The sequence below is a fragment of the Ursus maritimus genome, unplaced genomic scaffold (assembly GCF_017311325.1).
Source record: "Ursus maritimus isolate PB19 unplaced genomic scaffold, ASM1731132v1 scaffold_33, whole genome shotgun sequence".
Lineage (NCBI taxonomy): Eukaryota > Metazoa > Chordata > Mammalia > Carnivora > Ursidae > Ursus > Ursus maritimus.
In genome coordinates this window covers 23026847-23039304 of record NW_024425897.1, presented here as the reverse complement: position 1 = coordinate 23039304, position 12458 = coordinate 23026847, and the positions used below count along the sequence as shown (strand labels likewise).

Genomic DNA, 12458 nt, shown 5'->3' with positions numbered 1-12458 from the left:
TAGCTTCTTTGTTAAAAGAAGCAAATAGAGGTCGTGGAAAATAAATATAAATATATATATTTTTAAAGCTGAGTTGAAAGCAAAAGAATATGGCTGGACAACACAGTAGTAAGCTAAAAGATTAAAACAGAATTTCTCCTAGAAATTCTAAAAGGACAAAGAGAAGGTAAATGACATGGAGAATACATTCAAAAGTTCCAGCACCTGCCTAATAGTTCCAGAAAGAAAGAAGAAAGTGAAAGAGAGAGGGGAAACAGAGAGAGAAAAAATAATCCGAGCAGCAATGAAAGAAAAATTTCCAGTGCTTAAAAACAAAAGCCTTCTGTATGGATCAATATAGGCTGATTGTGCTGTGATAACAAACCACCCAAATCTCAACGGCTTAAAACCACAAAGGTGTGTTTTCTCATTCTAGCTACCTATCTATTGGCTACTGTCCGTCACAGGTCAGCAGTGGGCTCTGCTGGTTGTAGTCACTCTAAGACTCAGGCTGGCAGGAATGTTGCCCATCACTGTGGCAGAAAGGAAGAGAAAGCTCAGTGGGTCTCACATTAACGGTTCAATGGTCCAGCCCAGAAGCGATATGTACTCGCCAGTCATGGCCTAGAACTCATCACATGGCCTCACCCAAACACTAAGGAGCCAGGAAGTACAATCCGAGCATATGACTGGAACTATTTAGTGAATAGAACTGATGAGTAATGATCAATTATACCTTTGGTTTCCGTTAATGGGATACCATGGATGACTCTCAAAAGCATTATGCTAGGTCGAAGAATGCAGACCTAGAAGATCATATATTGTTTGATACCAGTTATTTATATGACATCTGTAAGAGGCAAAATGATAGGGGTCAGAAAAGCCAGATCAGTGGTTGCCAGAAGCTTGTGGGGAGGAAACTAACTGCAAAAAGGAACAAGAGAACTATTTGTGGTGATGAAAATACTCTCTCTTGATTATGGTGGCGCTTATATGACTGTGTAAGTTTCTCAAAAGTCATAGAAATGTATGCCTGAAAAGAGTGAATTTTACTATGTGTCATTTTAGCTCAATAAATCTTGGAGGATAAAAGGTTAAATAAATGGCTTTTTCATTCATAAGATATTTGAAAGAATTACTGGAGGTTATTCTTCAGCAAAGCAAAAATTAAATTCAAGTAAACAGAGTACAAGAAACAGTGTAGAGCAAAAAAATAAAATAAAACTTAAACTTGTATTTTTAAAATTATGATTTTTAGAAGATTTTTATAAAAGTAAAATATTAAAAAATAGAGTTTTTAAAAACTAATGTTAGAAGTCTTATAATTAAAAATAGCAGTCCCCTATCTGGCCCCCACACACCCATGCCATGCCCCTTATTAACTGACAGCGCTACCCACCTCTTCCCAGAGGTAATCCCTTTCACATTTTTAGTTATTACTTCTACTATTTATCTCCAAATTTAAAAAAAAAAAAACCTCTCTCATTATACATATTCTAAAATCATCAACTTCAGATATCATCTATTGACTTACGTTGGAATGATTTTACTTGGAGCCTGGGTGGCTCAGTCGGTTGAGCATCTGTCTTCAGCTCAAGTCATGATCCCGGGGTCCTGGGATTGAGCCCCGAGTTGGGGGCTCACTGGGGAATCTGCTTCTCCCTCTGCCTCTGCCCCTCCTTCCCACTTGTGCTCGCTCATGCACACACACACTCTATCTCAAATAAATTCATTAAGTAAAAAATTAAATTATTCAAAAAATGATTCTACTTTATTTTGTTAGACACCTCTTTCCTCCCTCATTTTACTAATACAGTTAAGTTATATTTTGTTAAATTCATATTCAATATTTTTATTATTTTGGCCACAAAATTATTTTATATTATTTATTTTATTTTGTTTTATTTTATTTTTTAGAGGGAGAGGGAGAATGTGTGCATGTGCACACAAGCAGGGGAAGAGGGAGAGAGAGAATCTTAAGCAGGCTCCACACCCAGCGCAAAGCCCAACTCATGACTTGATCTCATGACCCTGAGCTTGTGATCTGAGCCAAAATCAAGCATTGGATGCTTAACTGACTGAGCCACCCAGGCGCCCCTGGCCACAAAATTATTGTGCACTAAAATTTCTTTTCCTTGTTTCTTTGAACAAGAAATTGTTGAAATTTTTGTTTTTCCTGGAGTTAACAATTGCCTCACTTTTCCCCCATTTGTTTAGCTTTCTTTGAACCTATGGTTTAAGACTTCCCATACCATCCAGTAGTTTTGTTAAATATATCTCAATACAATTTTGACAGACTCGATCCTGTCAGATTTTATCAGCCTCAATTTTTCCCACTGAAGTCCTTTGTCCTAACAACATGGATCGATTGTTGTCTAGGCTTACTGCATAGCTATTGCACTGGGACCTCCCTTTCCAAAGCTCTGTATGGTGCTTTGGATCCCCTCTCATTGGTTTTTACAATTGCTTGTCAGACCCCAGCCACCAAAATGGTGAAGGAGATCAAGAGCAAGTATGCTTTTCAGGCAGGAGATAAACTTGTAGCAGTTGACTTCTTGTTCACATGTTGTGGGCCTTGCAAAATGATCAAGCCTTTCTTCATTCCTTCTCTGAAAAGTGTTCCAACATGATGTCCCTTGAAGCAGATGTGAATGACTGACTGCCGGGATGTTGCTTCAGAGTGTGAAGGCAAATGCATGCCAACCTTCCAGTTTGTTTAAAAAAGGACAAAAGGTGGGTGGATTTTCTGGAGTTAATAAGGAAAAGCTTGAAGAATGAATTAATCTAATCATGTTTGCTGGAGCATAACCAGCCATTGCCTGTTTAAAACTTACAATTTTGGGGTGGGGGGCGCCTGGGTGGCTCAGTCAGTTAAGTGTCTGCCTTCAGCTTGGGTTGTGATCCCAGGACCCTGGGACTGAGACCCATATTGGGCTTCCTGCTCAATGGGGAGTCTGCTTCTCCCTCTGCCCCTCCCCTCCACTCATTCTCTCTCTCTCTGTCTCTCTCTCTAGTAAATAAAATCTTAAAAAACCTTATAATTTTTTCATTTATTCAAAGGAAATATCAAGCATGAAGACTATATACCCAACTACCCTCTGATTATAAGTGACAATAAAACATCAATTCTACCTTTTATAAGAAAGAAACACACAAATATATTTCCTGGACCACTTGTCTTTGTCTGTCTTGGTGTACTTTCTTGTTTCATAGGAGTACATCCTCCAGTAGCCTCTGCAGAAAGGTCATGGGAAGCAGAATTTTGGGGGATTTGCACATCTAAAAGTGATTTTATTTTACCGGCACATTCGTTTGATAGTTTGGCTGGGTAAAAAAATGAAGGTGAAAAATCATTTGCCCTCTGAATTTGAAAGATATTGCTCCACTATCTTGTAGCTTCTGATATTGTTTTTGAGGCATCCAATATCATTCTTTTTTGTTTGTTTGTTTAAGATTTATTTATTTATTTATTTATTTGAGAAAGAGAAAGAGAGAGTGGGTTGGGGGAGGGCCAGAGGGAGAAGGAGAGAGAAAATCTCAAGCAGACTCCCCACTGAGCATGGACCCAACACAGGACTAGATCTCACAACCCTGAGATCATGACCTGAGCCAAAATTAAGAGTCAGACACTTAGCTGACTGAGCCACAGGTGCCCCTCCAATGCCATTCCTATATTGTTGTGTTTTGTTTTTGCTTTTGTTTTTTTCCTCCTGTGATCTGTTTTTCTCTCTGGGAGCCTTAGAATCTTCTGTCATTAGTGTTCTGAATTTTATGATCATGTGTCTTGGTGTGGATCCCCTTAAAATGAATGAGGTTGGGCACTCTGTGGGCTCTTTTATTTTTTTTTTTAAGATTTTGTTTATTCATTTTAGAGAGAGAGAGGGCATGCGGGCAGGGGAGGAGCAGAGGGAGAGGGAGAAAGAATCTGATGCAGATTCTGCACTGAGTGTGGAACCTGACGCAGGGTTCAATCCCACACCCATGAGATCGTGACCTGAGCCAAAACCAAGAGTTAGATCTCAACTGATTGAGCCACCCAGGCACCCCTCTGTGGGCACTTTTAACCTGAAGTTTTGTGTCATTATGTGAGGGATATTTTGTTATATTATGTAATTGATTATTTTCTCCCTTTCATTTTTCCTGTTCTCTCTTTCTGGAACTTCTATTAGATATTGGAACTATTGGATCAATTCTCTGATTTTATTATATTTTCCGATTTTTGTCTCTCTGACCTACTTTTTTTTTTTTAAGATTTTTTATTTCTTTATTCGACAGAGATAGAGACAGCCAGCGAGAGAGGGAACACAAGCAGGGGGAGTGGGAGAGGAAGAAGCAGGCTCATAGCAGAGGAGCCTGATGTGGGGCTCGATCCCATCACACTGGGATCACGCCCTGAGCTGAAGGCAGACGCTTAACCGCTGTGCCACCCAGGCGCCCCTCTCTGACCTACTTTTAGGGGAATTTCACCAAAATTTTAACTTATGCCACATTAAAACTCTTTTTCTTAGAGGTCTTTCTTATTTTTGGAGTGTTATTTCTTTATAGAGAGAGCACCCAGTGCCTGTTTCAGAGATGGAATCTCATCGCATCTAAGAATATTACTTTGAGTTTATTTGAAATTATCTTTTGCTCCCTGAATTGTTTATGTTTCTTTTTCTTCTTTTTTCCATTGGTTTGTTTTGAACTCTCTCTTCATGAGGGAAGCTTTCCTCAAAAGTCTGGATGCCCCTTAGAATGACCACTAGGAGCAGCATGTGTGGCAGGAACTTGGCTCATCAAGTGGTGAGTCAGTGGGTGGCCAGGGAGCTTTTAGGTTGGAGACTCCTACATGTCACAATCTGGAGGTCTTTGCTCTGAGTGGTTCAGATTGCACAGAGGAGCTCCAGTTGCCTTCTGGGAAAGGATAAGCCTGGCTACTGAATCTCTGGAGCAAGGCCAGGGAAGGGGGCAGTGGCCTTGCTGTTCATCTGTCCACTGCCACCAAACTCTCTGCCTGCAGCTTCTGGCAGCTCACTCCCTGCACTCCTCCGTGCTACTGCCCATGGGTCTGGAGCCTCTCTGGTGTAATTTCTCCAGATGCTAGACCTCCTGTCTCCAGAGGAAGGGAGAGAGGGTGGTTAGCTGAGACTGAGCAGGATGGGGGTGGCAACCTAGAGGTCTGTTGCATATACGGACTTTCACCCAAGCCCCGTCTTAGTCCCCTGCTCTCTGCAGTAGCTGCTGCATCCAGTTCCTGATTCTTTCTGGGATTGCGGGAGGGGACTGGCTTGCCTCTCGCTAGATTCTACTTCTCCAGCACTTGGGTCTGATCTTTCTCCACCTTGCAGAGCTCAGTTGCATTTCTCATCCTCTTTCCACTTTGTATATTGCCGTTTGGGGCTACAGATGTTGTCTTATTTCACTAAATATGGATTTGCCGCTTCTGCTTCTTGTTTTCTTGTACTTTGGGGGTGATTTTGGTGGAAAAGAAAGGGGTGAACATGCCGTTATTTTACAGTAACAAAAACATATCCAGACAGGCTTTTTTTCCCTTAATTTGGCTGGTTTGCTGATGTCTAAAAAATTATATTTCATATAAACATGAGAATGTTAGAATTTTCTTGAACTATCAGAAGGTCTGACAACAATGGGCCCTTATCATTTCCACCTGGTAGCAGCTGGAGCTCAGGAGCAACTGTCCCCTTTAGACACAGCATGGGTGCCCCATTTCCCGCAGTTCCCACCACTCCCGATTGTCCCAGTGTGCTTTTGCTTCTTTACATTACCTGCCCGGCTCCTGCAGGCATTTGAGTTTGCATTCCCTGCCAAGCTGTGTGCCTCTCAGGGGAGCAAGTTAGTGGGAACTCTTCCCTACTACGGCTGTGGGAAGAAGACAGCCACGGGAGAGGGGGGCTGCAGAAGGAAGAACATGTTAGGGGTCAGACCAAGGTGGGGAGGAAATTGAAGAAGGCAAGAGAGCTCTGGGGACAAAACTTTCACAATTTAGGATGATTAATGCCCACCTCCTGGGGTTGATGTGAGGATTGAGTGAGTCAATATGTGTGAAGTACTTCAAACAGTGCCCGACATCTGGTATGCCATGTTGGCTTATTATTATTTTTATCTGTTTGGTTGGTTGGGGTATCATTTACTACAGGAAAGCTCTCTCTTTGTACAGTTCCATGAAGTTGAACAACCATATATAGTCATGTCATCACCACCGCGACCAAGACGTGGGCTGTTTCTGGTACCCTACCCCCTCCACACACACAGAGGTTTCCCTCATACCCCTTCCTTTCCCCCCAGCCCCTGGCAACCACAGATATGCTTCTTGTCCCTCCTGTTTTGCTCTTTCCAGAATGCCATACAAATGGAATCTTTCAGTACATAGCCTTGAGTCTGGCTTCTTTCATTTAGCAAATGTATCTGAGATTCTTCCCTATTCTTCAATGTCTCTGTAGTTATGCCTGTTATTTTTCTTTTTTTAAGAAGGATTTTGTATGTTTATTTGAGAGAGAGAGAGAGCACAAGCAGGGGAGGGTCAGAGGGAGAAGCAGACTCCCCACTGAGCAGGGATCCTGATGTGGGGTTCAATCCCGGGACTCTGGGATCATGACCCCAGCTGAAGGCAGATGCTTAATTGACTGAGCCACCCAGGTGCCCCTGTTTAAAAAAAATTAGGGGCACCTGGGTGGCTCAGCTATTAAGCGTCTGCCTTCGGCTCAGGTCATGATCCCAGGGTCCTGGGATCGAGCCCTGCATCAGGCTCCCTGCTCGGCGGGAAGCCTGCTTCTCCCTCTCACACTCCCCCTGCTTGTGTTCCCTCTCTCGCTGTCTCTGTCAAATGAATAAATAAAATCTTTTTTAAAAATTATTTAGGGCTCCCTTCTCAGTGGGGAGTCTGCTTCTCCTTCTCCCTCTGCCCCTTCTCATGTGCCTTCTCTCTCTCTCGCTCACTCTCTCAAACAAATTTTAAAGATTTTAGAAGATTTATTTATTAATTTTAGAGACAGAACATGAGCAGGGGTAGAGGTAGAGGGGGAGAGAGAGAGATTGAGAATCCTGAAGCAGACTCCCCACCCAGTGTGGAGCCCAACACGGGGCTCAATCCCAGGACCACGAGATCATGACCCAAGCCAAAATCAAGAGTCAGCCACTCGACCGACTGAGCCACTCAGGCGCCCCTGTTCCTGCTTATTTGGGAGGAGGATTTCGTGTTATGAGCACACCACAGTTTGTTCATTCACTCGGCCATCGAAGGCCATTTTAGTCGTTTCCAGCTTGGGGTGATTATATAAATAAGGCAACTCTAAACATTCGTGCACAGGCTTTTGGACATCTTAATTTCTCTTGGATAAATATATGTAGGAGTGGGACTTCTGGGCAGTACGGTACATTGATGTTTAACTTTATAAGAATCTGCCAAACTGTTCTCCAAACGGCCGTACCATTTTAGCTCCCACCGGCAGTGTGGGACGGCAGGAGGGGCCTGGCTGCTCCGCACCCCCGAGGGCACTCAGTGTGGTCTGTCTTCTCAGCTACTCCGTGGGAGTGTACTGGCACCTCACCGTGCTTTGGACTTGCATTTCCCTAATAACTAACGATGTTCAGCCTCTTTCATGTGCTCATCTGCTTCCTATCTATTTTCTTCGATGAAATGTCTATGCCGATATTTTGCTAGGTTTTCTTCTTCTTCTTCTTCTTCTTCTTCTTCTTCTTCTTCTTCTTCTTCTTCTTCTTCTTCTTCTTCGGGCATGGGTGTTTGCTTTCTTATTATTGACTCTTGGGAGTTCTTTATATATTCTAGACACAAGTCCTTTATCAGATATGTGTTTGGCCAAGGTTGTCTGCCAGTCTGTGGTTTGTGTTCTCATAGCAGTGTCTTTAGCAGAGCGGAACTTTTGAATTTTGATGAAGTCCAATTTTATTAACTTTTTCTTTCATGGTTAGCGCTTTGACGTCATGTTCAAAAAAGCTCTCCCTAAACCCAGTCACAAAGATTTTCTCCTATGTTTTCTTCTAGAATTTTTGGAGTTACATTTTGGTGTAAGATCCATTTTGAGTGAATTTTGCTCTAAGGTGCAGGGGATGGACTGAGGTTCATTCCTTTTGCAGGTGGATGTCCAATTGTTCCAGCATCGACCGTTAAATATTTGCAATGAGTATTAACACTATCAGGATTCCCAGCGTTCTGGGGGCCGGCAGTCACCAAGAGGGCATGGTGGCCCCACTGTCCCTCCAGTCGAACAGCTGGGGACGGCTGCAGTTCTTTGCTGGCAAAGGAACTGGTTTCAGGTCGCTTTACCTCCTCTCTCTCTTCCTGAAATCTCTTGCATAAAACAAACCATGAAAGGGCAGGGGTGGCTTAGTGGTCTGGCAACGTCCCTTTGAAAATAAACAAGTGCAGAAACTGAAAGCCAAGGGCCATCTCTGGGGACTACTTGGAGAAACAGTTTGGGGCCGGTGCATCCGCTGCGCGTGGCTCTCCTGCCCCCGCCGGAGGCAGGTCGGATATGGCAAAGCCAAACAGGATCCTGATTGCTTCAGATGTCACCCCTGGCCAGGGAGACCACCCCCACCTCCAGGCCTTTGCAGAGAGGCTGCGCTGGTGGGGAGTGTCTAATCGTGGGGGAAGCCGGAAGAGGTCCAGGCTAAACGGCCCTCACTGTTTGCACAATCGGCCTCACGCATCTATGGAGCGGTGACCTCTGTTTTATAGATAGGGAAACTGAGGCAGGGGGAGCTCTGTGTGTGCACGCACAAAGAAATAGATGAGTGTGAATTTGGGATTTGGGGAGGACAGCTTTATTGAGGTATAACTTACATCCCATAACATTTCACCCACCTGAAGCATACAACTTGATGAGCTTTGAAGAAATTCACACAGGTGTGTGATCCTGACCACAATCCAGTGTTAGAATATTTCCAGCACGTCCTGCCCTTTTGCAGTCCATCCTTGTTGCTCCCAGTCCCCGACAACCCGGGCTTTACCTTCAGTCACCAGAGTTTTGCTTTTTCTAGAAAGTTCATGCAAATGGAATCATGCAGTGTGTAGTCACGGTGGGATTTCAAGCCAGAATCTAACATGGAAGCCAGAGAGCCAGGACCACAAGCACACCGTCACCAAAGGCTTTCCTCACCTGCCGTGTCTCCAAACCTGCACATCTTCCAAATGAGGCTACACGGGGGTCCCCCTCTCAGGGTTGAGGCCAGGGTGAGATGACATCATGGGGGGTCCAATATCTTGCATAGTCATCATACTCCATGGAAACTGGAAACAGACCGAATGGCCAGCAGCCGGAGAACGGGTAAGTACCTTGTTGTGTCTTTGCCCTATGGAATCTTCTCTAGCAAGGGGAACAGACTCCAATGATGTGCAAGCATATCGATAAAGCTCACAAACATCACACAGAGTGGAAGAATCCAGATACAAAAGAGCACATCCTGTGATTCCATGAACGGAAATGTCAAAACCAGGCAAAACACACCTGTGCAAACAGAAGGAGGGAGAGCGGTTGCCCTTTGGGGGTAGTGCCTGGAAGGGATAGCGGGGGGCTGTGCAGCTGTAGTCGGCGTGGGCAAGTTCATTGAGCTACACCTTTACGTGGCGATAAACACTCCAGAAAAGTCTTGCATGGTGCCTGGCACATAGCAGGGAATTATTATTCTTGTTCTTTCATCTACATGGTGTTTCCATGGGAAAGTGTGGTCCACTCCAGGGGTTGGCAAACTTCTTCTGTAAAGGGCTAGATAGTAAATATTTTTGACTCTGCAAACCATACAGCCTCTGTAGCAACGATTCACCTTTGCTGTTGTATCGAGAAACCATCCAGGGATGATACGTAACTGAACCAGCATGGCTGTGTTCCAATAATACTTTATTTACAAAAACAGGTCGTGGGCTGGATTTGCTGACCCCTCATCTAGTGAAAGGCTGAATTCCAAAGCCCCCTTCGCTGAGTCCCTGTTCGGTCCCTTCCTTGGCCCCCGTTTTCCTACCTGTATAATGGGAAGGCTGGTTTCTGCTCTAAAGTACCACACAGAGGTCAAATGAGCTCATAAGCGAGGAGCCCTGAGGGAGAAAAGAGCAGGAATTAACAGTCTCTTGAGATTCTTTGGTGCAAAGCGAATTGCTATTTCTGCCAAGGTCTGAAGACAGAAAGCCATTGGCCCCAAGTCACCCAGTGCATCCATGGGGACCAGTGTCCCAGGGGTATCCTGGAGGGAGTCAGAACCCACAGGCCTGGCACCACATCCTGGTCCCTGCCCCCCAGAGGCTCTTCTCTCAAGAGCCTGTGGAGGAAGAACAGCGGTGAAGAAGGAAGGCTGGAAAACTGGGTCCCCAGTGGGCTGTTCCTCTGAGACCCAGGGCCCCAAAGCTCCCCACTTGGGCCTGCTTTACTGAGCAGCTAGCGAGTACAACAGGGATGTGTCCTCAAATCTCCTCAGCCAGGAGTGTCTTCCCTTCTTCCTGTCTCCTGGCAGGCTTCTACTCATCCTATAAGGCACAGTTCAGGCTATCCTGGGTGGATAACCCCCAGGGTCAATCACTTGGGGAAGAGGCTGGTCTTCAGAGGGTCAAGTATAATTCAGAAGGCAAGCCCACAGCAGCCGGGGTTGGGCAATTCTTGCCTCTCCCTGTGCCTCATTCTCTAGGAGCAGGACATCTGGAGTTTAGACATGATTGAAAATAGTAACTATAATAGCAATAACAGTAGCAGCTAACATTTATTAAGATTTCCTACGTGCCAGGACCTGTCCCAAGCACTTCAATTCATTTAATCCTTGTAACAACCCGAGTAGGCACTATTAATCTTCCCACTTTATAGATGAGAAACTGGGGCCCAGAGAGGTTAAGATTCTTACCTGACGTGACACAGCTCTGAAGTGCTGGAGCTCTGAGGATGACAGCAGTGGCTGTTTGAGAAATCCAAAACGGGTCCGTGTTATCCTGTTTATTTCCTTTTCTTGAACTCTGAGTCATCTAAGCCCTTGTCACATGGGAGCATTAAAAGGGGGAAGTTGGGAGGGGGGAGAGAGAGACACTCTCTCCAAGGGAATGACACCATCAGGAGTCAGAGCTACCATATGGGCAACCACCCCTCCTCTGGATTCATCCAGGACACTCTCTAAGCCCTGGGACAGACAGCTCGGGCTCATGTGGGAGAAGACCCAGGGAAAACGGACCCAAACCATCGAGGGCATGTATCGACTCACGGGATTGAGAAGTTCAGGAGGAGGGCTGGCTTCAGGGCCGGCTGGGGCTGAGTGTTCAAATGCAGCTCTCAGGAAGCTCCAACTCCCATCTTTCCACTTGTCCTTGGGTTCACTTCTTTGTCAAGCAGGACTCTCCCAGCATTGCTGCAAAGGTGGCCCTCTAGGGAATTCCCTAGGGACTACTTTAGGACTCTTTCCCAGCAGTTCCCACAGAAATCCCAGGGCTGACTCTCACTGGGCCACGTCGGTTTACGTAGCCATCCCTGAACCTACCGTGGCCAGGGGGAGGGACCGTGGGGATGGTACCAGCCTCCATCGCCTGGCCGCCCCTGGGACTGAGTGGGCAGGGGTGACCCCTACTGGCAGGAGAGGGGAACGCAACCCACAAAGAGCAAGGTGTCTATTAGGAGCCTCTGGAAGGAAATAAAGCATTCCTCACTCGGGGATGGTTTGACTGGGCCTTTAAGGTCTGCAGTCCCTCCTTGGTCTTGACTGTGGACCTCCATGACCCCTGTTGGCTTAGTCTGGGCTAATACCTGGACCTGAGTTTCTCTACCTGCTTCTCCCAGCCCACCTGACTCCACCCCACCGGGCTGCAGTACTGAGTGCCTGGGAGCGCTTGGCCTTTTGCCAACTCCTGGCCTCCTGCTTGGCCTATTGCCCCAGTTCCCTAGTTGCTTTGTCCCCATCTCTAGTCGGGCTTTTTCCAATCCATGCCATTCCCTGGAAATACTACTCCCAGCCCAGCAGAGCCCTGGCTCAGAAACCTCCAGCCTGCTCCTTAGCATCAACAAGGAAAAATGAGCTTCTTAGCTCCATGCCTGGACTCCTTCCACCTAGAAACCTCCTGACACCACCCCCTCATCAAAATGCACCTCCCCTAATTCCAAACTGTGTTGGCCATCCTGACACACTGGCTCATTGCCTAGAGGGAAAGGCTCAAGCTTGAGTCACCGCTGCCCTGGGCCCAGCACACAGGATGCTCACAGGAATACCCGCAAAGCCTACACTTCCAGCTCTTGCGCATGACTGCTCCTCCATTAATGGATGTGAGAGGAAGTCAGCTCCACAACGGACAGGAAACTGAAAGCGACGGAGAAGGCTAGACAGACACAGAGAGAGTGAGAGAACGACTGAGAAACATAATGGCGGGGAGCAGCGGTTGGAGACAAGGGTGGTGGATCCAGACAGACAAGTCTGGAAGGAACTTCATCCAGGACAGAGAGGCAGACATACAGGGAAGACATTAAAGAAGAGAGCCAAAGGGTGTGAGCTGAAGCACA

General features: G+C 45.9%; 1 long non-coding RNA gene and 1 pseudogene across 7 annotated transcripts; one reads left to right on the top strand and one right to left on the bottom strand.

Moving 5' to 3' along the window:
* The first annotated feature begins 2096 nt into the window (after positions 1 to 2096).
* On the top strand, positions 2097 to 2787 carry LOC103661155 (annotated as a pseudogene).
* Positions 2788 to 8740: 5953 nt separating this feature from the next.
* LOC103661156 lies at positions 8741 to 12030 on the bottom strand. Of its 7 annotated transcripts, none has more exons than XR_005831765.1 (4): positions 11176 to 12030; positions 10825 to 10949; positions 9958 to 10030; positions 8741 to 9704 (listed from the first exon to the last, which is right to left on the bottom strand). It is a non-coding gene; the product is annotated as an uncharacterized LOC103661156 (long non-coding RNA). The 7 variants fall into 7 exon arrangements; XR_567986.2 differs by having other exon boundaries at positions 9958 to 10625; positions 10825 to 10875; positions 11176 to 12026; XR_005831762.1 differs by having other exon boundaries at positions 8741 to 9694; positions 10825 to 10875; positions 11176 to 12022.
* Between the last annotated feature and the right edge of the window lie 428 nt (positions 12031 to 12458).